Source organism: Cotesia glomerata, unplaced genomic scaffold (genome assembly GCF_020080835.1).
Source record: "Cotesia glomerata isolate CgM1 unplaced genomic scaffold, MPM_Cglom_v2.3 scaffold_13, whole genome shotgun sequence".
Taxonomy (NCBI): domain Eukaryota; kingdom Metazoa; phylum Arthropoda; class Insecta; order Hymenoptera; family Braconidae; genus Cotesia; species Cotesia glomerata.
Window position 1 is genome coordinate 377,321 of NW_025401664.1, and position 25,528 is coordinate 402,848.

Sequence of the window (25,528 nt, forward strand, 5' to 3'; positions counted from 1 at the left end):
TTATTAGTGTAGGAACTAATTAGATAATTCGATATCAGAATCGAATAGTTGATAAAATTTGATTTGATAGAATGATGATTAAATATTTAGCAATGAATTTAATATAATTTATTACAAATATTGCGTGTTAACTATGGATTGACTAAAACCGCGTGGCTGATGCAATCCTTTGTTGAAATGGCGCGTAATGACCGCGTGGCGTCACTTATTAATTTTAATTAATTTAATTCACTGAACAGTTACTAATGATTTTTAATGATTTGAGAATTTAATTGGTAATTGAAGTTAATGAAATTAATAGTATTTAATGAATATTTTAAGTGTTCAAGTAAATGCGTAGTATAAGTGATAAATCAGAAAACGATTGACACAGAGTAGTCGTACTAGTGCAAGCGTCCAAGCACAACTGCCTGCCGCCGACCTCGTGAGCCGGCTTCTCTCCCGCTAACCAAGGCGCGCATGAGCGACAGCTATGGTGTGACACGATTTTTCACGAGTTGGAGCGATTAAGCCCGAAGGCGCAACTCTTCTTATAAATTTTTATTAAATATCTTTTCTATCGGTTAAACACATAAGTATTAATATAATCTAACAATCATGATTACTAGCTCTAACCTTTGCTCTCGTTACTTGCTTGATGTCCTGTTTAAAAATATTCATTGAAAATAATTCACCATCATGAGATTTGAATTTTTTTCAATAATTTCAATGGATTTCAATTATTTAGTATATATAAATTATTTCGTATATACTAAACATAGTATATATTTAGTATATATAAATAGATATATAAATAGATGCATAGAATTTTCAGTATAAATAAAATTGAAAAAACTACAATGCTTCGATAAGCACTCTACAAAATTTTCTTATAAAGAATATTAACAAAAAATATTTTTTTCATAAAAAAAATAAGAAATCAAGGATACAGTAATAGAGAAACGGCACCACGCCACCTGGTAGGAGTTAGTAAGCGGCGGTGAATAGCCAAATTTTTATGTAACCAAGTTATTATTGGTTATATTTTTATGTACCCTATAAGCATACGCGGAGAAAAATGAATAATTATAATTATTGTTATTTGGACTTCCGTTTCCGGTGTGGTAGTGAGTGAACGTGTGTCAAAACAGAGTGCTATATTACTGATTTTTGGAGTGTAGGGAGAACGTGTTTTGTAGTGTAAAAGCAGTTTTTACAAAGCGTTAATTTAGGGGAGTTTTTGGAAACATTAGTCATCTTAAAAAAAAAAATAGCTGTAACAATACAGGTAGGCCAAGCTTCTCAGTGGTGGTATAAGAGATAGGTTAGAGACATTTCTAGTGGGCTAGAGAGAGGGGCAGGGAGGGAGAGACAGGGAAGGTGAAAGTAGCGCCCTCGAGCTACGACTATCATCCGAATAGCTGGTGCGGTAACAGTAGGTTGGGTAAGGCAGGGAGTTAGGGGTAAGGGAGCATGATAAGGTGAGAAGATGATGAGATGATAAGGTGGAGAAGCAGGCGGGGAATTTGAATCTGTTTCGATCAAAACTTGCGCTTGGGAGGACGGCGAGTGCGGGGGATCTAACAGAAGCAATTTCTTTGGGGAAGAGAAAGGAAAGGGAGGCTGAATCGGAGTTGATGTTAGTAAAGGATAAGGCGGAAAGGGAGGTTTTTAAAAGAAGTAAATTACTGAGTAGGTCCCCAGTAAAACAAAAGGAGATGGAGGAGATTATGAAGAAGTTGGCAGAAATAGATACTAGGATTAAGGAGGAATGTGCAAAGGTGGGGAAAAGGGTAGACGAGCTGAAGGAAGAAGGGAGGAAGGAAAGGAATGAACTAAAAAAAATGTGGGAGGAAGATAAGAAACAGATGTATAATAGAATAGAAGGATTAGAAGATAGGTTGGAAAAATTAGAGAAGGTTGCCAGCGATCATGTAGAAATGTCGGTGGAGGGGAAAGATTCAGGCATGAGGAGAGGGCAGGTAGCGAGGGAAACAGAAAAAAGGATGCGAAAAATGGAGATTGAATTAGAAAAAAGGGAGAGAGAGGCAAGGAGACAAAATGTAATTCTAAAGGGTCTGGATATAAGAGCGGGAGTGGATTGGAAACAGGAGGTTGATCGGGTGTGGGAGAAGATAGAAGTAGTGGCGGAAAGAACCAGTATGAGAAAAATTGGTACGCTAGATAAGGAGGGAAAGGGGTTACTTTTGATAAAACTGGAGGGGATTGAAAAGAAAAGAGAGGTTATGGCGGCAAAAAATAATCTAAAAGGAGAGAAGTTTTGGGTGGAAGATGATTTGACATTTGAGGAAAGGAGGATCAAGAAGTTCATCTTAGAGGAAGCCGCTAAGGAAAGAGCATCTGGCTGTAATGTGAAGGTAGGGTGTATGAAGTTATGGGTGAATGGAAAATTAAGGCTGTGGGATGAAGCGGAAGGTAGACGGAGAATGCAGGAGGGAAACGAGTAAGGGTGGAGGTTAGTAAAAATAATAGGGGAGGGAGGGATTACAGAAAGGGGGAGGGAAAAGGAAAGGTCTCTGTAAAAAAGATTGGGAAAGGAAATAAAAGGTTGTATCAAGTAGCTTTCTGGAACGTAGCGGGAGTTAAAAATAAGCAGAAGGATTTTTGGAAGGGTTTGAGGGAACCGGACGTGGTAATATTAATAGAAACCTGGGTAGATAAAAAGAAATGGTCTGAGATTAGGGAATCTTGGAAAAAAGGGTTCAGATGGGAAATTCAACAAGCCCTGATATCAAAGGGAAGGGGAAGAGCTAAAGGAGGAATAATAGTAGGCATTAAAAAAGAAATAGAGCTGGGAAATAAGGGGAAATGGGAGGATGAAGGATGGGTGGAAAGAGAGGTCCGACTTGGGGATGAGTGGTGGTGGATAATAAGAGTTTATATTAATGGAGATATGGACAAGAAAAAGGAGCTAATGAATAAATGGATGGAGGAGGCGTGGAATAGTTGGAATAAAAGGATTATAATAGGTGGAGATTTTAATGCGAGGACGGCATCCGAAGGAGGTCTGAAGATAGTAGAAAAGGAACATGTAATCAATATAAGAAAGTAAAGGATCCGGTTTTCAATAAAGATGGCAAGGAGCTATGCCGATTTTTGGATGAGAGAGGGTGGGCGATAGATAATGGATGTGTTAAAGGAGATGAAGAAGGGGAATGGACTTTTGTGGGGGAGAGGGGCTGCTCGGTGATTGATCTTGTTCTAATAGAGGAGAGGTGTAGAAATAGGGTGATGGAATTAAGAGTTGAGGAAAGGACAGAATCAGATCATCTCCCAGTAGTTGTCAAATTAGAAGTGCAGGGATCGAGAACAGGAGGGAAAGATATGAAGTATATGAATAGAACAGGAAGAGGAATATGGAACAAAGAGGGTAAAGAAAGATTCCAGGAAAAATATGGCAAGACAAATGGCGCCAGAGGAGACTCAGAAGAGGACTGGGGGAAGATAAAAGAAAGAATTATAGAAGCGATTAAGGTGACTGAGAAAGCAGGAAGAAGGGTAGAGGAGGTGTCTAACTGGTGGGATGAGAAATGCAGGGAGGTTAGAAGAACGGTAAGAAAAGCCTTGCCCGGCTTTAGAAATGGAAAAGCAACGAGGGAGGATTACTGTTTCGAGAAGAGAAATTGTAATAATACTTTTTCCCAAAATTTGACTAAATTCGACCGATGGAGGAGATATCGGCTGGGTAGGGTATTTTACGCTCGCCCTTTTAAATATATATTAAATTAACCCGGAAACCCCTCAGGCTGGATTAGTGCACATTTGGACGCCAGGTAATTTTTGTGAAAAATTACCAAAAATAATACCAATTCCAGGGGCCGCGCTGGACGGTCAATTAACGATTTAAATTAGTACGAGTGAAAAATAAGCCACGAAGAAATCAAGATTACGATTAGAATGGACCTTAGAATCGGAAATGATAACAAATCAATTATAAAATACTATTTCATAATAACTAAGTAAGATAGGAAGATGAGTTGCAGGAAAGGAATACAGGAAAGTCAAATAGTTAGCATAAAGGAATTAATCTAAGAAAACACTTCAAGAAGATGAAATAGTTCAAAATAAATTCTTAGCTATAAATTTATTCAGATTAAGGCCTAAGAGGTTGAAATCACTGAGATCCTCCGTGGGCCAACTTAAGTCTATTTCAAATTACAAATAAATTCTTTGTCGAATTCTTGATTAACAAATGACTTTCTATTCAACTTAAAATATAATAATATTGCGCTCGGAAATAATAATACTCGCAATAAATTAATAATCTTAACAATAATCGAGATTTAATAATATTAAATAAGATTTGCGCTCGAAAATAGTACCTGCGATGGCAATTAACATTTAACAATAGTAATCATAAATAACGCAAAATAATAATCACTTTGATGATCAATAATGCTTATGAATTAAACTAAGATAATACTCATAATACTCGACGCCTGATGTCATCAATCGCGAAATAATAGTTGTAAAAGAAACCAAACAATATTTATTTATATTATTTGTAAATTAAATCCAATCAACAATTGTAACATCAATTAATATTTAGTAATATTAATTGTTAATCACGCTCCAAATAATGATTGCAATGATTAATAATTAACAATATCAATCGTGAATTGCGCTGTACAAACTATAAATATATCAATAATATGTCGCGTGGGAAATAATAATCACAAAAATACCGCAGTACCAATTTTAGCTTAAGTACTTACGTAATAAATTAACGCGAGCCACAGGACGCGATCAGGCAATCAGCCGCCGTGAGATTTTCCCCGAAAGGCCTTGCTTTAATTTTAACAAACAAATTAGCCCACGTTTGATTATAACTAAACTTAATTTTATTATCAAATAGTTCACTGTAATTAATTCATTACGAGTCAGCCACGTGGTAAAGATGGCGGCCTCACGTGGGAAACCGGCGCCGGTTCCCGCCCAGGAGAATCTCAGTAATTACCGCGGTGGAATAATACTCAAGGACTTACCAGAATGCGTTAATACGATCAGCCAAAATCACCAAATTAAGTCTCGAACGAACCAAACAGTGAATTAATAACGAATTGTTGAACAACTTAAACAGCAATTGCAAATTATTATACCAAAATTGAATGGCTTGACCACACTGGTGCTTGCAATCTAATATCACGCCTGTGACTGACTATCTATTCCGCCAGCAGCATGCTGCCAGCTGCGGCTACCGACCTGCCCTCATGAGGGACTTCCCGTCACCTCGGGCTATCGCCGGTACCGTTCTTTTTCCAAAATTTCCAACTCCACCAAATACTGAGTAATCCTCCTCCGAAGCGCAAATCGAGCCGGCATCCGCATGCAATAACATTTCAGCAACAATCATAATCATTGTTTAGATAGTTATTTAATAATTTAAAATCAAACGTGAGTTCAAAAGACAAATTTGAGCTGAGCGTCAGGCTCGTCTGCTCTAGACTGGGGGCCTTGGGTATTCTCAGGCCCGTCGGCCACTCACTGGAGCCCCATCTAATTTAGTAAGTTGAATTAATTAAACGAAATAAATTCTTTAAGTTAAATTTCAAAGTTAAATCACGCTAATTTTAATCACTGGCGACCATCCTGATCGCTTTCTGGGTTGAAATAAAATATAAATAAACAATATTAACTTAAAACTAAATCTTATTTCTAATAAACTTTTTATTATCAGCTCGGGAGGTGCCGCCATCTGGAAGAGCCTCCCACCAGTGTGCTCAAGCCCGGCGGGAAATGCCACAGCGTGTAAACACTGTGACAAAATTATAATAAACTATGTGAAGAGAAGAAAAGAACGGCAGAGAAAAGATGGAAAGAGTGGGTTAAGAATGCAAAGACGGAAAGCCAGGTGTGGAAGGTTGTAAATGAAGGAAGAAAAAAGAGGTGCGTCATAAATGATGATATCCCCATGAAGGCTTGGGATGAGCATTTTAGGGAGGTAATGGGAGGAGTGGAAGAGAGGAAAAGGTTAGCAGACTCAATACTCAACATAGGAGGCGATGGATCAGAGGAAGGTGATATTACGCTGGAAGAAGTAAGGGATATGGTTAGAAAGCTAAAAGATTACTAGGCCATGGGGGAAGATGGTATCCCAAATGAAGTTTGGAAGTATGGAGGAGAAGATATAATAATATATTTATGGTCGATGTGTCAAAGGATATGGAGGGGAGAGGATTGGGCGCAGGAGTGAAGAGAGGGGGTGGTGGTTCTAATCAACGAAAGGTGCTGGGACTAAGGTGGAAGATTACAGAGGAATCGATAACCCAGACAGCATATAAGATCTACGTGGGAATTCTGGAGAAAAGGTTAAAGAAGGAAGTTGAGGGAAAAAGGATATTACCTGAAACTCAGGCAGGATTTAGAGGGGGAAGAGGAACTATAGACAATATATATGTATTGAACTATCTAATTAACAGGGAATTGGCAAAGAAAAAGGGGAAAATGTAATTATGTTTGTAGATTTTCAAGCGGCTTTCGACACGGTAGATAGAAGTGAATTAGTGAAGGGGATGATAAAAAGAGAAATAAGGTTAAGTCTGGTAAAAAGGTGTGAAGAGGTTTTAAGGGAGACATGTGCCAGGGTAAGGGTGGGTAAGGATCTGGGAAGTAAATTTTGGACGGAAAAGGGGGTAAGACAAGGGTACCCGTTAAGTCCATTGCTATTTGTGATTTTTCTGTCAGACCTGGAGGAGGAAGTAGAAAAGGGTAGATGGGGAGGAGTGGAGTTGTCAGGAGGCAAGAAGATATACTCTCTGGCATATGCAGATGATATCGCGTTATTAGCGAAGGATGAAGAGAGTATGAGGGGTATGGTGAGGACTCTGGAAAGATATGTGGAATGGAAAAAATTGGAGGTAAATGTAGAGAAGACAAAAATAATGAGGTGCAGGAAGGGAGGTGGAAGAAGACAGAAGATACATTGGAATTGGAAAGGAAAAGAAATTGAAGAAGTGGACAGGTATACCTACCTAGGATACGTTGTAAGGTCAAATGGTGATCAAGGTGCACATGTTAGAGAGAGGATGGTTAAAGGGGCAAGAGTATTAGGACAAGTTTGGGGGTTAGGCAAAAGGAAATTTGCAAATGACTGGACTAGGACTGGACTAGGAGGATATGGCTCTTTGACAGGCTTGTATGGTCGGTCATGAGTTATGGGGTTGAAATATGGGGGTGGAGGAGAAAAGAGGAGATAGAAAGAATACAAGAGAAATACTTGAGATGAGTTCTTGGAGTTTCAAGAATTGTGGCGGGCTATCTGGTCAGAGAAGAGCTACAGAGGGATAGGTTGGAAGGAAAAGCTGAAATAAGAGCATGGAACTATGAGAAAAGAGTGGAAGAAGGGGGAGGCAGCAAGATCGTGTGGAGATGTAGAATGAAAATGAGGAAAAGAATAAGATCAGGGAAAGGCTTAGATGGGTGGGAAGCGGAAAGACGAGATTATTACGAGGAGAGAGGATGAAGTTTGAATGAGGTGGAAAGGAGGTGGGAGGAGGGGGTAATGAGGGGAGAAGACTTTGTGAAAGAGGAAAGAAAGAAGCAGGAAATGGAGAGATGGGAGAAAGTTTGCGAGGCGAGAGGTAATAAGGAATATAAATTTATAAAAGGGAGAGGTTTACCAGGATACCTGAAAAAAGAGTGGAATGAGGAAAGGTGGGCGAAAATAGCAAGATATTGGGAAGGTAGAGAAGGTAGGCTGTGTAGTGTCTGTGAAATGGAGGAAGAAACATGGGAACACGTTTGGAAAGTTTGCACGGGATATGGACTAGAAAAAGGGTGGCAAGATATGAGGAAGGAAGTATTAGGGGATGAGGGGCAAGAAGAGGCTTGGCTGGCGGAAATTGAGAAGCTCTGGGGTAAAGTGGGGGAGGACTAGATTATTATTTGATAAATAGTAGAGTAAAGCAGCGGAAACGGAGGTTCCATGGTATGAATATGGTGTGAATGTAAGGTGTGCGTGTGTGGATGTAAAAGGCGGTTTTTCTTGGCACACAGTGTCATCTTTTTCCCGCCAAGTAGGTACTTAAAGAGGATATGTAGATATAAGTAATTATATTGTTAGTATTTTTATATGGCTAAGGTAGTAGATTAAGTTTATATTACTAGTATAAGAGATATAGATTATAAGGATAACTGTAAATATTATGTAAGCGGAACGGGAGTCCGCTATTTGTACTTCGTGTATTTGGGCAAATAAATATTATATATATATATATATATATATATATATATATATATATATATATATATATATATATATATATACACATATCACTCTCGCTGTTATACACCACAATAAAGAAAAATAGTAGGAATTGAACGGACTTAATCGGGAAATTACCAAAGGACTTGCAAAGGAAAGTTATAGGAAATTAAAAAATTTTTTTTTCGCTCTCATATTAAATTGCTCGGAATAGAGAAATTCTGAACCGAAAAAAAAATAAAAAAAAAAAATAATAATAATAATAATCAGCAAGTAAATAAACGAACATAACACAAATTTCACTATATATACTAAAATATATTTTATATGAATAATATGAATAATAATAATTATGAAAATATATATAATAATAATAAATATAACGGCACTATTTCTCGTTTACGTTCACAAAGTCGAGGAGGCCATACGCCAAGTGAATGATAGGGATCATATCACCCGGATAGTAGTGAGGGGAACGGAAAAGCTTCGGAGAAATTTCGCCAAACAGCAGAGCTTGAGTTCTCCGGAAACGGGCACGATTGTAATCGTCAATCATCCCTCGGAGAGCGATGATCAAATAAATCTTTATTATCGCTCTCCCTTTATTTATAAAATAAATCTTTTTTTCTGATAAAATAAAACTTTGACACAGCGGAGGTGTAGTCACTATAGATGCAGTGAGCGTTATGAGCAATTAGGAGATGAATAAAAATGGCGGAGTTTAATGCCAATAAGAAAAGCGGAGTCAGCATGGGGAGGTTCCGATCTCTTTTCTTTTCTTTCCCTTTGTCACTTGACAATTAGATTTTTCTTTCTTTTCTTTTTATTAAGGAATGTACTCAGCCATTGGTAATATGAATATGGTTCAAAAATAATAATAATAAGAGTATTAATTAAAATAATCATTAAATTAAATAATAGTATATTTGTATTATAATATATAAATAATAGAAAATAGTAAAAAGTACGATTGTTGTTTCATGGGAAAGCGGGGAAATGGAAATATTATTGGCAAAAAAAAAAAGAAAAAAAAAATAAATAAAAACCTGCCGATCCTACAAGATAAGAAAATAAAAATTTTTTGCTATTAGATAAATTTTCAGAATTAACATGAAGTTCGAAAAATTATTATTAATGCTGCTGGTCATCCCAATGGTACAAGTATTAATAGGATATGACTGCGGGGGGATTTCAATGAATGTAACGACAGTGTCAGCAGTCACAGTAGGAGAGTGCATCATTCCACTAAAGAGTCCAACAGAGAAGGCAATAACATTGCAGCTGTTGAAGCTAGCAGAATTCGGAAATACAGAAGTGAGAGAATGCAGAATAAAAGTGAATAGAGTAATAACGTACTGCGGTTATTGGTATCACGCATTCGTGGTAACAAATGGAAGAAGAGAATACATATACGAGTTAGATTATAGACAATGTAAGAAATTACAGGAGGATGGGTGTTTAAGGATGGGCGATTCCGGATTCATAGAAGGGGTAAAAAAGAACAGCACAGATTACCGGGCCATAATGCTAGCTGGGAAAATGACAGTAGATGGAAAATGCACAGGGGTTTCTTACAGCGACCCATTCGGAACATGGGACGAAGTCATCGTGGAAGCAACCATCAACATAACAATAAAAAATTATTACGCAACCATTGAACGAGCAAGTAATAAAGTAATACTGGGGAGCGGATCAAGATGCGATTGGGCGGAAGGAGAATGCACCGATCACTCTGGAAGCTATGCCTCATGGAAAGTTATAAGGGATGATTCATGTACAATCAATCACCTCACGTTATAAGAAGGATCAGGATTAATATTATCAGGTGAACCGGGAGAACCTGAAATCTACACCATAAATACCGAGGAGATAACTTTTGCCCTGGCGAAAAAAATGGAAAAAGATGTTTGCGGTTATAAATTAATACAAACAGAACACCCAAAATTATTAATTAAAATATTGAAACCAGGAGAACAAGGACCGAAAACACGTCCGATTGCAACACAGGACTTGGATATTTTCACATACATAAACTCAAAGTTTATTTATGTAGAAAAACACATCAAGCGTCAGATGAAAGCTCTATACAGGGACATATTATTACATAAATGTGAAGTAGAGAGGCAAGTAATTTCCAACGTACTTATGTTTTCCGGACTTAAACCAGAAGAATTTGCTTATGCTATAATTATAGGCCCAAGATATTATGCTAACCTTGCCGGTGAAATAATATATTTGATAAAATGCGTGGCAGTGGAGGTAATATTAAGAAGAACGAAGGAATGTTACCAGGAATTACCGGTAAAATATAGGAACGAGAGTTGGTTTTTAACCCCTAAATCCAGAATGCTGATCAAAGAAGGGACAATAGTGGACTGCAATCAGCTGTTGGCAATAGGTTACGAAGTTGATGGGGCATGGATTGTTATGAAACCTGACTTTGAAGACTCAGTTAGACCACAAATTCTGAGCCCATTAACAGCACCTACATGGGGTTATGAAGATCTAAAGTACCTGGCAACAAGCGGAATATATACGGAAAAAGATCTGGAAAAATTGAGAAACAGGATTATGCTACCAGTGGAAACACCGGTTACTGTAAACACTATAGTAAGAGGAGCAACGGGAAGAACAATCTCGGGAAATTCAGGACTATCCATGGCAAAATTTATTGATGAAGCAGATATTGAAAACTTCGCGAAAAAACAATGGGACAAATTTTGGGGAGGATTTCTAATATTTGGAACAGCGAGTGCAGGATTAATCGGAATAATTATGGTACTAAAGTTATTAAAAATAATGATCGACACAGCGGTCCATGGATACACGCTCCACAGGGTATACGGTTGGAGCTTGTATTTATTAGGAGCAACACTTTCCTACGTAACCCACTTATTATTACATCTAGCCAAAGAACCACTGGAGAGCGGTAAGAAGAAAACAGGAAAACAGAGAGGCAAACAGGAAGAAGTCGAAGGGGAAAGCATAGAATTTTAAGGAAGAGTTAAAATTCTCTAGCATTAAGATACATATATAGATATAAATGAATAAAAACAAAAAAAATTGGGTTAAAAATTTATAAAAAAAAAAAAAAAAAAAAGAAAAACGAGGGAAGGGTGTGTATTGCTTACACTTATTGTTATTCCAGTGCCTTGATGGAGTCAGGTCAAGGGTCGCAGTCGAGGATCATTGCCCTGGACAACAGAAAAGGAATGTATTCAATGGACCTCGGGGAATATCGACCATTTGCCCGCAATCAAGGAATAATAACGTTTTGGGACCTCGAGGATGAAAATAGAAGAGTTAGTTTACTGGGGGAGAAGTTAAACAAGAGGAGAAACTAACAGCCAATATAAAGAATAGAGGGAACGGATCGGACGCATGAGGGCTCGGATACGTGTCAGCAAGACTCGATGTATGATGAGAGAGACAGTTACCACCCCCGAAATACTACGATACAATCAAGAAATCCGGATCTGGAAGGTTAAGAACAACGAAGAACAGCTTAGAAGAAGTGAAGTAGGTGAATGGACAATAAATTCCAATCAGGCAAAAACTGGAATAGGAAATGGGACCACATGGGAAGAAATCGAGGCTGCAATGGTACTGTTGGAAAAAACCCTGCGATAGTGTTGTTTGTCGCTCTCGGAGCATACGAGGATAAAACGATCCGTAATTTATACCAACCAGTTATTATGAAAAACGCATTGGAAAAGATTTTGGAGGAAAATGGTAACTTGGACGTGATTACAGATATGAATAGTGACGGAATAGAATTATTATTAGAAATTGTGGACATCGAGGTGATAATCTTCCAACAACAAATAATTTATCGATACGTAATTCCGTTCATACAAAAAACCAGTTTCATATTAATTGGGCATTATTCTTTCCCGACACAATTATACTCCACACCAGGATTTGGCTCCATAATCGAGCCAACTACATCTTTCACCGCAATCAATAATCAAGGATACATACCCTTGTCATATGAAGAAGTAGACTCATGTCAGACGATCGAGGGTCGACTTTTTGCCACCAAACCAGCCATTATAAGGACACTGAATGGCACCGAAGGATGTGAAGTGAAGTTGTATAAAGGTATACGGGATATTCAGTTGGAAAAATGTGATTTAAGAGTAGTGATAATTAATGTGACGATTTGGACGAAACTAATGGGAATTAACGCGTGGTTATTTACCACTTCCGAAACAACCTCTGTGAATATGAAATGCGAAGCCAACAAGACCACGGAGCTGGAACTGCAAGGAACGGAAGTGATTTGGATGGCACCCGGATGCGAAGGAATGTCTGGAGAGAAAAGATTCATCACCACACAAAAAGCACAGCCAGCCACAAAAATATCCGAAAAAATTTTGTCTTGGCCAAATATCAATCAAGAAATAGAAGAATATGCTCGAGACAACCAAATCAATCTAAATCAAGTATTGGAAGAAATAGCAGAGAAAAAGAAAACATCATCGACAGGAAGTGTGGAAGGTATTTCACGAAGTTAAGGATGCGATCAGCCGAAATAATCTGAAATCAAGCGTCCATACAGCATCATACGGGACGAAGAATGTTACGCTATACACTTGCATCGTAGTCGCATTACTAGGCAGCACCGTATTTTGCGACCTAGTAAAGCACGTAAGGAAGAGGCGTAAAAGGCTGAACAATAACCACAACGAGGAAGAGACACCAAACCTGGAAACTACTCAGGAAGTTGCAGTTATCACAACCATCTTCAACCAAGGACACCAACATCAGGGTACGGACAACGAGTTAAAGGAAATCGAACTGCCTATCCAGCCAGCCTGACCCCACGGAGTTAGTAAGCAGCCAAAGAAGGCAGTCAACAACTGGGACTACCGAACAATGCGGTTTTGATAGGAAAAGGAGCCGTCATCGAAATCCAACCTTCTCCACATCCCCAACCCACCCCCCTTTTTATTTTCAGGACTTAGCGGCGATCTCCCGAGAAGATTCAACTCAGTACATTCCACGGGTCACGGACCAACTAGAAGCAGCGACTATCATTATTTTATATTCGTTAAATTGTCGGGTTCAGATATAATTATTGTTACTCACATAAGTATACGTGAGTAATTTAGTATGTAGAGATGTCTCTTAGCTATCACAGTTACATAATAACAGCCGCACGGTAATGAGAATGAGAGGTCATATACCTAACACCATTCAGGAGAATGGCTTTCTTTTTCTAGCCGGGGGAGCCTGTGACGGGTGGGCCTACCCTCCCGTCTATATCTCGATACTAAATCTATATCTGTAAATCGATGTATTGAACGGCCCAACTTGCCCTCATGAAATAGAAACTCTCGTCTTCTGTGATCGGTCAGCAAGATTAAGACTTACTTAGAATCGCGAGGCTTCTACGAATTGGACATGCACGTGGTGCTGAAACGACCCTTTATCAATGGTCATTTAACAATACCTGGCGCATTAATACCGATTTTCCGCTGATTCAGGGAACATAAAAGTACTTACGTTAATCCGCGGGCGTAATAATATGAGTTCTTTTCGCGGATTAACACTAACTTGGCGCAAGAATACAATAATCGGCAACGCCCGCGACGAAGGATATATAAACTCGATCATCCAGGAGACGCGAGCTTTTGCGTCACCTACAATCAGTCAGTCGATTAGTCTGTCCGAATCTATATCGAGTGCGAATAATAGTACCGAGCTTAATTGTCTAAATTAGACTCATTCTCATTACTGCTACATCTGTCTCCGCTATAGAATCATTGCGTTTTGCTGTTAAATTGATCTTAATATTGAAACTGTGTTTTATCGTAAATAATTAGTTTGTAAAAGAGACTCTCAGGGCCATTCAGGGTAACTCCCATGCTTTGGGGACGCCCAATAAACAATCATTAACATAATTCACCTTTATTCTTCATTCGCGAAGCGACCCACACCCTTTTCCATCTTATAAATAAGTTCCTGTGAGATACTGAGTTAGTCTGGATGTCATAAGTGAAAGGTAACAGATCCAGGAGTAAGCCTACACGTAAATACAATAGCAAAAGTTTTTGAAAAAATTGTTGACAACGGTTGACGTAAGCCATTTCTAAAACTCCCTATTTACTAACAGATATTCGAGCTAAAATCATAAATTTACTCTGATTCCAGATTGGTTATATTCTGCATTTACTCTTGTTTTTTTATTATTTCAGTTGGATTTTATTCTGGTTCTATTTCGATATTTTTTAGACTTCACTCTGGTTACATTTTGACTCCATTCTGTATCCACTGTGATTCCATATTGGATGCACTTTGGACTTACTTTGCATCCACTTGGATCTCTCTTTGTATTGACTTTGATCTCACTCTATGTCCAGTTTGGATTAACTCTGTATCGACTTTGGTCTCAGTTTGTACCCACTTTAGTTTCACTTCGTACCCACTCTGGTTACACGTTGTGTTCACTTTGGTCACAATCTGTATTCACTATTATTTTGCTCTGTTTACAATTTGATTTCACTCTGAAAAAAAGGCATAGAACCGCTCTGGAAACAGTTGGGATCTTGAATTATTTCACTCTGACTCTGATAACAGAATAATTCCAGAGTGAGGGCGAAGTCGTAAGGGCAGATTCAATGCAGGAGTCAATAAAGTATAGCAAATAAAAATCATAAGGCAGTATTATTTTTATACGCATATCATTCAATAGTAAGAAACGTTATTTACTGGCGAATGAAAGAACATTTTTGTTTGACTAATTTATTGCATCCTACAAAGTATTCTTATATTTATTATTATTTGTCTGATCAATTTAATTATTTACACTAGTTTTTTATACTTTTGTTGATGTTACAACATTCATAATTTCCTTGAGTCGACTGGATAGTAAAACATATTGTAATGTGTTGCTTATGGAAATTAACGTTTTGTCGAGAAAAAAATTAGGAAAACGGTTAACCCGGAAGGCCATCCCTGCTACTTCCAGCCAATTCTATACCTAAACGCTTAAAATTGCACTTATAACGTTTTTGAGCTCTTCGAGCTAATAAATACAACTTGTGTATTATTTTGAGCTTTTCGAGCTTAAAGAAATAGCTTTTGTATGCTTTTGAGCTCTTCGAACTCAAAAGTTTGATAACGCACTTTTTTTGAATTTTCAAATCGCCATGACTTTTGAATAAACGAACCGATTTTCACACGGTTGCGTTCGATGCAGTTTTTTAAGTTTCATGAAGAATCTTCGAGTTTAAATTGATAGATAAAAAAATTTCGGAGTAATTCCGAAAAAAGACTTTTTTCGGTTTTCTTTCCTCAACGATAACTCACGAACGAATCGATCGATTTTGACCGCACTGGCGGCGATCGACGTGATTTTTTTATGTTAAGAGCTGATTAGTTTTCGAAATTGATCAGTAAAGCTGTTTATAAGGTATTCCAAAAAACCCCCATTTAAAAAAATTTTTTTTTGTAGTTTTTTTGCGATTTCTCAAAATCTATCGGTCCGAATCTTTCCAACGTATATTGAAAATCTAAGTTCAGTCAAGCCCTTTCGAATAGCACACACACACACACACACACACACTCTCGGGGCAGAAGAGATACTGCTACCGGGCACGTCTCCCCGAGCGGATGGGAGAACGCTCGCTGTCCTTGGATGACACTTAATCTCTTAGTTGATGAGGTACAGCGGGTAGGAGCCAAACAAAATACGCTCCCGTGGACAAAACTCCCCTTTAATAGGTTGGTCGCACTAACTGACCTAACAAGACGATCGTTCTCTGCTGTGACCCACTGGGAGTGACCGGAACCTGTATCGTAGTTTCCGACGATGCAGGCCACGGCTGATGTGAGCTTGCTCTACCAAGGTGTAAGTTGCAGCAGTGGATCAGGAGCCAGCCACTTCGGGCCTTGATCAGGAAGTACGCAGTGAGTGTTAGAGATCGGAATCTTCACCGCTCCGAGCGAGTCTAGTCCGTCCGTGTATTCCGGGACTGGCTAAGTGTCGGCTAGGCCTCAGGGAACTGGGGTAGGAGTACTATCTCCGAGGGTACACCCGTTCCTAGTTATGGCAACCCGCTCCACTCCGTACGATGCGCTGGTAAATTAAAAAGTATGAGTAATTCAAAGGAAACAAACAAAAGTGGAAACGGGCTACATGCCCAACAAGCAGCGATTGACGCAAGCGCTGAAATGAAGCGTTCGCAAGCGCTCAAACGCCTTGAAAAGCTGATCAGTGAGTTGAATGATTTCGTTCAACCAAAGGTCAACATTCACAAAGAGATTAAATCCAAGATGACTGGTGTAACTAACGCCCTTCAAAGGTTTGAGAAGCTGGACGAGGAATGGCGCTCATCATTGCAGCGCATATCCCATGCTACACCGGAGAAAGACTGTCAGGCTATCGACGTGACTGACGAAGCAATGGACACCGGAGCTGAAGGTGACGGTGAATCAGTCGCGGAAGACAAAAGTGAAGCCAGCAACAAGTCAGGTAAGAGAAAAAATCGACCTTCTCCTGACCCAACAATCAGCCAAGCCATGAAGAAAAAGGATTTGAAGAAAAGCCCTCCACAAGGAGCGGCAGGGCAAAGCGACGAACAGTAAAAAGCGTCAGTCTGGCAAAAAGTTCAGTCCAAGCAAGAGATAAAGCGACAGAAGAAAGAGATACTCTCAAAAAAGACGTCAAAGGAGCCCCGACCTGAACCCAAGCGAAAGAAACCGCAGAAATGGGTCAGACCGGATGCCCTCATCATTCGGCTGACAGAGAAAGCAAAGTACGCCGAGATCCTACGTCGAATAAAACAGGACGTCCCTGACGACCAGGTCCGCAGTACGGTAGAGAAGATCCATAAGGCCAATGCTGGAGATATGCTGATAACTCTTTCGAGGAAGAGCACCGACAAAGGCCAAACATTGAGAAAGACCATCGCAGACATTCTGAAAGAAGACGCAAAAGTAACCTGCAAAGGACCACAGGAGGTAATTGAGATCCGAGACGTCGATGATGACACAACTAAGGATCACATCCAGGGTGCCCTACAGGAGGAAGCTGGAGATGGCTGTGAGATACCACTAGAGGCAATCAAGATCCGTAAGGCCTATAGAGGTACTCAAATTGCCACAGTAATTCTACCAGCAGCAACAGCACAGAAACTACTGGATGGAAGTAGCAAAATCCAGATTGGTTGGGTTAATTGCGGAATAAGGACAACGAAGAGACCTATTCAATGCTTTAAAAGCTGGCATTTCGGACATCATGGATCCCAGTGCAAAAGCAAGGTGGACCGGTCGAAGCTTTGCATCAGGTGCGGACAAGAAGGGCACAAGATTGCTGATTGTAAAAATCCCGCCAAATGTGCATTATGTGCTGAGATTGAAAGTGCAGAGAATGTTGCCCACCATGCCGGTACCCATAAGTGCCCGTTATTTCAGGATGCACTCCAGAAGTTGACGAACAAACAAGCATGAGGATACTGCAGCTCAATCTCAACCATTGGGAGGCAGCGCATGACCTGCTCATGCAATCCGTGCGAGAACTAGAGCTTGACTTGGTACTGATAGCAGAGCCATATAAACACCTGAGTACCCAACCCTGGAAATCTGACAGCACATCCAAAGCTGTCATCTGGTCATGTGGCAAGCTCCCTTTCCAAAATGCAATCGACAACAGCAATGCCGGCTTTGTAGCAGTATCAGTAGAGGGCATCCGCTTCTATAGCTGTTACGCACCACCTAACCTCTCTACTGTCGAATTCACCGCATTTCTGGATCGACTTACCGAAGACGCGAAGCATTACCACCCTGTGGCAATAGCTGGGGACTTCAACGCCTGGGCAGTAGACTGGGGTAGCAAGAATACAAACGCGCGAGGAAAGGAATTACTAGAAGCCTTTTCTACATAAGATGTAGTACTGCTCAACAATGGTGACACACTAACCTACACCATAGGAAACACAAGTTCTATTGTAGATCTCACTTTCGTCAGTGGCAGCCTCACCAAAGGTAATATCAACTGGAAGGTGATGGATACCTGCACAGCCAGCGACCACAACGCGATTCTCTGGGAAATATTAAACGCCCAGAGCCCGAGAAGAGCTAAAAAGCAACTTAAAACCATTGGTTGGAAGGTAAAAACTCTTGACCCAAGGGCATTGTTAGTAGCTCTCAATAGTGACCAGATTATCGCGGGCTGCGCAGAAGAGAAGACTAAGGACCTGATGAAAAGAGTGACCCAGGCGTGTAACGCCAGTATGTCTCGTAGACGTGGCATAAACACAAGACCTTCCGTTCACTGGTGGAACGACCACATCAGCGCCCTTCGTAAAGAGTGTCATCAGAAGAGAAGAATATCTCAGCGTGGCTACCGACGACCTAACCCTGTGGAGCTGGTCGCAGAGTACAAAAAAGCCCGTCGATCCCTGAACAAAGCCATCAAAGATAGCAAAAGAAAATGCTGGAAGGAGCTCATCGACGAGGTGGACAGAGATCTGTGGGGTAGGCCGTATAAGGTGGTCATGACCCATCTTAAAAACCAGCTAATGCCATCACCCACGTGTCCTCAACTTCTACAGAAGATCGTAAACGCGTTGTTCCCCGAACAAAGCAAGTTTAACTACCTATTAGCGCAGAATGAAATGGATGACATTCCATCTGTCACGGAGGAAGAACTGATGGAGGCTTGTAATCGTGTAGGGAACAATAAAGCGCCGGGATTGGACGGGATCCCCAATATTGCTTTAAAAACAACTATAAAAGCAGTGCCATCATTGTTCCTGGACTTCTACGACACATGCCTCAAGGAAGGGATTTTTCCTCGGAAGTGGAAGCAGCAACGACTAGTACTACTTCCAAAAGGGAAAAAGCCACCAGAAGAACCGTCATCTTATCGACCACTTTGTATGTTAGACACGGCAGGTAAGATACTTGAGCGTATAATCCACCAAAGAATAGAAGCAGTTGTCGATCCATTCCTGGCAGACAACCAGTATGGTTTTCGGAAAGGACGATCAACCCTGGACGCAATCAACTTGGTTGTTGCAACGGCCAAGGAGGCAATCGAAGGGATCAGATGGAAGGGTGGAGCGAAGAAGTACTGCCTGGTGGCCACTCTGGACATCAAAAATGCCTTCAACTCCGCCAAGTGGGACTGCATTATGCAAGCCTTGGAAGAGAAAAACGTACCAGGATACCTACGTAGGATAGTGGCTAGCTACTTCACGGACAGAATCCTGAGATACGACACGAAAAATGGTCCAAAAGAGTACGGTATTACCGGAGGTGTACCCCAGGGTTCTGTTCTGGGTCCACTTCTGTGGAATGTCATGTATGATGGCCTGCTGAGACTGACTCTTCCAAGAAGTGTCAAGCTTGTTGCATATGCAGACGATGTAGCTGTCGTAATCGTTGCGAAACACCTAGATGAGATAAACCACATGTTCGGTATCACCTTTGAGAAAGTTAACCGGTGGATGGATTCAATGAATCTACAACTGGCTAAACAGAAGACTGAGGCTGTGCTTATTACCAGCAGAAAAGTGATAGAGACCATAAAACTGAAAGTCGGAGAACAAGAAATCACATCACAACCATATATCCGATATCTGGGAGTGATGCTTGATGCCCGACTCAACTTTAAGCAGCAAGTCGAACACGTGAGTGCAAAAGCATCAGCAGTGGTAGCTAGCTTAGCACGACTGATGCCAAACGTCGGAGGCCCAAAGCAGAGCAGAAGACTACTACTATCATCTGTAGTCACATCAGTGCTCACTTACGGAATATCTATCTGGGCGGACGCACTAGAAAAGCAAGAATCATGGAGAAAGGCTGGACCAGTCTACGGTCTGAGTGCCTTAAGAGTAGCAAGTGCCTTCCGCACAATATCTATGGTAGCAGTGTGTGTCATTTCCGGAACTTTGCCTCTCAGAGTCTTAGCTGAGGAAAGACGGATCCTTTACCAACGAAAGAAGTCGACCACACTAAGCGCTGAGGAGCTTGGAACAGAAGAGCGGCAGAGGAGCATAAGTAGATGGCAACTACAGTGGGATGCCACAGTGAAGGGTAGGTGGACGCATCGTCTCATACCAAGGATCAACGTTTGGCTAAACCGGAGTCACGGTGAGGTCAACTATTATCTTACACAGATGTTTTCAGGACACGGCTGTTTCCGGGCGTATCTCCACCGCTTCAAGCATGATGATTCCCCGGAGTGCCCTACCTGCTCAGGAGTCAATGAAGATGCAGAGCACGTTTTCGTTGAGTGCCCACGTTTTTACCCACAGCGAGATGAGCTGGAGAATATCCTGAAGAGGAAAATCCAACCGGAGACAATAGTAGCAGCAATGCTGTCATCAGAAGCTGCCTGGAACGCCACAAGCACTTTTGCTACAAAAGTGCTTACCGAGTTGCGATCCATTGAGAGGAAAAGAGCGAAAGACAGAATCTAGAAGGAAGAAATAACATCTTAGCCACCAGAAGGAAGAGCGGCAGCTAATTCCTCCCCCCGCGAAGAAATACCTTACGGCGGTACCATGGGGGATCAGAGGATAGAAGAGAAAGGGGTTTTAGAGTTTAGTGGATAGGGGCGTCAGCGTCGAGTTTTAGTATGACGCTGCGTCGAGTCGCCACATATCCAGGCCAAACAGCTACGCCTGGAATCCGTAAAAAGGATTCCCCCCCCTAAAGAGAAAAAAAAAAAAACACACACACACACAATACACACACATACATACATACATACATACATACATACATACATACAGACATACAGACACCATCGCGGGAATAGTCAGGGAAGCATCCTAGAACCTCGAAACGTCGAGATTCGATGAAAACTCGATTTTCGTAAAACGGGGTGAAAACAATAACTTCCCGATTTTTGAAAATCTTCGATTTTCTTAGCGGGAAGTTGAAAAATTTGTATTTAAATAAAAGAACTGGTAAGTTATATTTAGTACTTTAATTGGTTGAAAGATGAATATCAGACGACCTGCATGAATTTGGCAGAACAAACATTCTACAAATACGTAAAAACTATAAATTAATTTTTCAGATAAAAATATCGGCTTTTGAGGGCATCAATACGTCTACACCACTGAATTTAAGGCGATTGGCTCCATTAAATATTCGAATTTCCGACATTCAGCACTCTGACGAATTCACGAGTCATGAACATTCATCTGGAAGTAGTGTTTCAAGTCTTCCATCCGAATTATCAGATTTAGCTGGTAATGATTGGTTTAAATCATCGGAATCAAATAGTAATCTGAATGAAATTATGAATATGACTACTCCGAGTGATGATAGTAGTTAGAAAATTAATGAAATTCGAGAAATTTCAGCCAAAATACATATAGAAATCTAGAAAACAACTGATTCCCGTGATGATGCAAGTTTGGATATACCTCAATATCACAAACGCCAAAGAAAAGTTTGTCGAATATTGGACAGCGATTCAGATTTAAATAATAATGATAACAGAAATTCTAGAATACTTAATTTAGCATTAACTGATATTAGCAACCAAAAACAAATAAATAAAATCAAAAATAATAATGAAAATCCAATTTCTTCTAGAACTCAGAATAATTTTAAAGATTTACTGCCAGAAGTTAGTAATGATAAGTCACAAGCGAACAATGAGTTTAAATATTTAGATCCTGCTGGAGATGGTTAAAAATTGAAAACTGTTTTAGAAACCAAAAATATTCCGAATATTGATTCAACAGATGATTCGTTAGAAAAAATAGATCGTATTGACGTTCATAATTTAAAAATATTTCAATTAGATGTTCAAGTAAGCACTTAAGAAAAAAAAACAGAAATACGATCTAAACGATATTTCTGTTCATATTGTAAATGTATAGTAACGAATTCCGCTAGACATTTACAACATTCTCATCCGGAAATCGGTAAAGTTCAAAAACTAATTAAATTACCATTAAAAAGTGCGAAACGATTAAAATTAATTGGTGAAATTCGTAATCGAGGTACATTTTTACATAATACTCGTAAGAGTTTAAACACTGGGATGTTAATAACGAGCCGGAGATCTCAGCCTGGCTATAATCGTAATGCTAATCATTTTACATCGTGTCCTCGTTGTAAAGCATTTTTATCCAAGCTTTCTATACGAATACATGAAAAGAAATGCGGAAACATTGCTAAAAAAGATGTACTTGACACTTGACAAAAAAATGTTAAGGCCTATGATTTATTTGCTAATATTAATAGCAGTGATTGTTATTTTAAAATAATTAGGACTCACATTATTTTAAATTTCGAATCAATATTGTACGTTCATGTTGCTCAAAAATTTTATATTAATTAAGATATTTATAAAATATTCTTGTATTAGTTAGTTAAGTTTTTTAATCATTTTTTCTACTATAAGAACTCCAAAATTACTCATGATTTGAAGAAGAAGAAAATGTTAAAAATTCCATAACCGCACATGACCTGAGCTCCAACAACAGACTCCAGGTATAGCGGCCCGTAGGTTGATTCTGAAAATTGATATTTATATTTTTTTTATTTAATAAATTTCATAACCGCACATGATCTGAGATTTAACAACACACTTCAGTTGAAGGAACCTGTAGGTTTACTCTTAAAATTCTTGACTAAGATTTATTATTCACTAAATTTTATAACCGCACATGATCTAAGACCATTAGCGAGATCATGAGCGAGACTATGAGCGAGACCACGAGCGACACCGTAAGTAAGATCATGAGCGAAACGATGAACGAGATCATGAACGAGATCCTAAGCAACATGATGAGCGAGATCATGAGCCAGACCATGAGCGAGACCTTGTGCGAGATCATGAGCGAGACAACGAGCGAGACCGTTAGCGAGATCATGAGCGAGACCGTGAGCGAGATCATGAGCGAAACCATGAGTGAAACCATTAGCGAGATCATGAGCGAGATCCTGAGCAAGACCATCAACGCGATCATAAGCGAGATCATGAGCCAGACTATAAGCGAGACCATTCGCGAGATCATGAGAGAGACCACGAGAGAGATCATGAGCGAGACCATGAGCGAGACCGTGAGCGAGATCATGAGCGAGATTATGAGCAAGATCATGAGCGAGACCATGGGCGAGACCATGGGCGAGACCATGGGCGAGACCATTAGCGAGATCATGAGCGAGACTATGAGCAAGACTACGAGTGAGACCAGGAGCAAGATCATGAACGAGACCATGGGTGAGATCACGAGCGAGACCATAATTGAGATCATAAGCGAGATTATGAGCCAGACCATGAGTGAGACCACGAGCAAAATCATGAGCGAGACCATAAGCGAGACCGTGAGTGAGACCACGAGTGAGACCGTAAGCGAGATCATGAGAGAGATCATGAGCGAGACCATAGGCAAGACCACGAGCAAGATTATTTTAGATTTAGATTTTGTTTATTGATGCCAAGGCACAGGCTAAATGGCAATTTCGATTACAGAGTATATACAGTTTTTACAAGAAAGGTAGTTTCTGTGAGTACATAACATAGAGTACATAACATTGCATAAAAATGCATTTATATAATTTTTTTATAAATTGTATATAGACAAAGTAAATAAAATTTGTTCAAATAAAATTTGGAAATTATATAGAAAAAGAAAGATTTAAAATATAAAATTTCAATGTTATCAATTCAGATAATAACTCAATATAATAATTCTGTGAATTGCATTTATTTTATTCTTATTTTAATCTTAATTTTAAACTTCAACTTTTAATCTTCAATGAATTGGACTTTAATGTGTTATTTATTAGACATTATTTTAATTATCAAGATTCAATAAATAATTGAAAACTTCTTTTTTAAACACTTGTAAGCTACTAGAATTTACAATTTCACGTGGGAATTCTTCCCAAAGCCTTATTACAGTCACCAAAAAAGATTTCTCTAAGTAGCTTGTAGTGAAAGGAGGTAGCTTGAAGGACGTGTGCCTTTTTGCAGCCAATCTGTTTGAACGCCGAACATCACTTTCTTCAACGAATAAGTCGCGCAAGTACTCCGGCTTTCCATTCTCTAGTAATTTGTACAAGTAGCAAACTGCATAGTACAATCGGCGATATTTGATTGTAAGCCACCCTAACTCTCTGCGGTGAAGACTAATATGCTCATCTTTCTTAAGATTGAAAATAAATCTGATTGAAGAGTTGATTGCTCGTTGAAGTTTTAGATCATTTTCAGTGGTCGAGTCGATAAGCACAATAGAGCAGTAATCAATGAGTGGCAGAATGGTAGCGGTAACTAGGAGCTTTCTTATCTCAGTAGTATAGATGTAGTAGTAGTTTTTCCGGACCTTGAGACTATGGAGAGCATAATTTACTTTTCTGGTAGTCAGTAAGATGTGATTATTCCAAGATAAATTTTGATTAATAACAAGTCCCAGACACTTTGTTGAATTTACATAGGGTATTACTGTGTCATCAACTAGAATGGGAGGAACTTCCAGAGACTGCAGTTGTTTTAACTTGCTATTTGATCCTAAGATCATCGCCGTAGTTTTAGTCAGGTTAAGCATTAATCCGTGAGATCAAGCCCAGTCTGCTATTGCCTGTGAATCAGCGGTAACTTGTTGAACTGCATCATGGAGCTGATAAGTATGGCAATGATGGTAGATGTACATATCATCAGCAAACAGACCGTATTTACAGAAGATTATCCATCTAGCCACAGAGTTGATAACAATCAGAAACAATATTGGCCCGAGTACAGAGCCTTGAGGAACACCCGACGAAGTTTTTAGCAATTCAAATGGAGTTCCATGGTCATTTAAAATGGATTGTGAACGATTTGATAGATAGGAAAAAAACCAGCTTATCACTTCTGAAGAGAACCCCAATTCATGAAGAGAGATTAAAATAACTTTGGGATCTACGTAGTCGAAGGCTTTACTCAGGTCAAATAGCACCAGAATGGTTAGTTGATTTCTGTCCATCGCTGCTCTGACGTCGTCAGTGAGTTTTAACAAAGCTGATTGCGTACTACGATGCTTACGAAATCCCGATTGAAACCGATCAAGCAAGAGATTGTCTTCTAGGTACGTTACCAGCTGGTTTGCAACTATTCTCTCAAAAACTTTCGCTAAGTGTGACAGGTTCGCAATCGGTCTTGTATCAGATGGAGATCTGGGCAAGGCTATCTTGTTCAGTGGTATAATGTAAATTATTTTCCAAATCTCTGGAAAAATACTGGTGTCCAGAGATCTGTTGAATAAAGCTGTAAGAAACAATGATATTTGAGGAAAGTGATCTCTTAGCCACCGCAAATCCAGACCATCCGGGCTATTTCCTTTAGATTTTGAGAGAGTTAGTACAAGA